The sequence below is a fragment of the Bison bison genome, unplaced genomic scaffold (genome assembly GCF_000754665.1).
Source record: "Bison bison bison isolate TAMUID 2011002044 unplaced genomic scaffold, Bison_UMD1.0 scf7180017864309, whole genome shotgun sequence".
NCBI lineage: Eukaryota > Metazoa > Chordata > Mammalia > Artiodactyla > Bovidae > Bison > Bison bison.
This window is the reverse complement of record NW_011494881.1, coordinates 5,362,931-5,363,522: the sequence shown is the minus strand read 5'-3', so window position 1 is coordinate 5,363,522 and position 592 is coordinate 5,362,931. Positions and strand designations below refer to the sequence as shown.

General features: G+C 61.0%; 1 protein-coding gene across 1 annotated transcript in view; it reads right to left on the bottom strand.

Annotated features, from left to right (window-relative positions):
* Positions 1-592, bottom strand: part of UNC5B (unc-5 homolog B (C. elegans)) — a gene marked incomplete at its 5' end in the record, with an annotated part of 87,075 nt that overhangs the window by 85,974 nt on the left and 509 nt on the right. The gene's annotated exons all lie outside the window — the stretch shown is intronic.

The following is a 592-nucleotide window of genomic DNA, read 5'->3' as shown; positions in this document are numbered from 1 at the left end:
AAAAAGGGGTGGGGGGGATGTGCTAAAACCAAGTCCTCACTTGGGCCTAGGCCGTGGGAATCATTAATTCCGGAGTGAAGAATCTTTGACTGCAAGTTGCGGGGGCGGGGAGGCGGGGGTGGGAAGGTCGCGGGGCGGGGGCGGAGGGGGGCAGGAGGACGGCGGACGTCAACACCTCAGCGGAAGGTGCGGGGGGGGGGGGACGGCTGCGTCATCTGTCCACTTTCTGCACCAATTTTCCTGCCCCATTCTCAGCCTCAACTCAGAGGACTCTGTAGGATGCTGCCCTTCCCCACCCTACCTCGAAAGCCCGGTGCTTCGGTTCCGGAGAGAGAGCGAGAGAGGTGGATGGCTCCCGTGCGTCCACCCTGCTCCCCAGGAAGACTCAGCCCAGTCAGCCGCGCCGGACCCAGCTACAGACCAGCGAGACGTGTACACATCCACGGCGGAAGAGGCGGAATAGGAGCTTTAATTTTTAGTAGCCCACCGACTCCCTTAAAGCACCTTGGTGGGTCCAGAGTAGGAGCCTGGCGAGCGCACCCAGCCGACTCCCCAGACGGGGAGAACGTCAGTGATTGATTTAAAAAGAAAC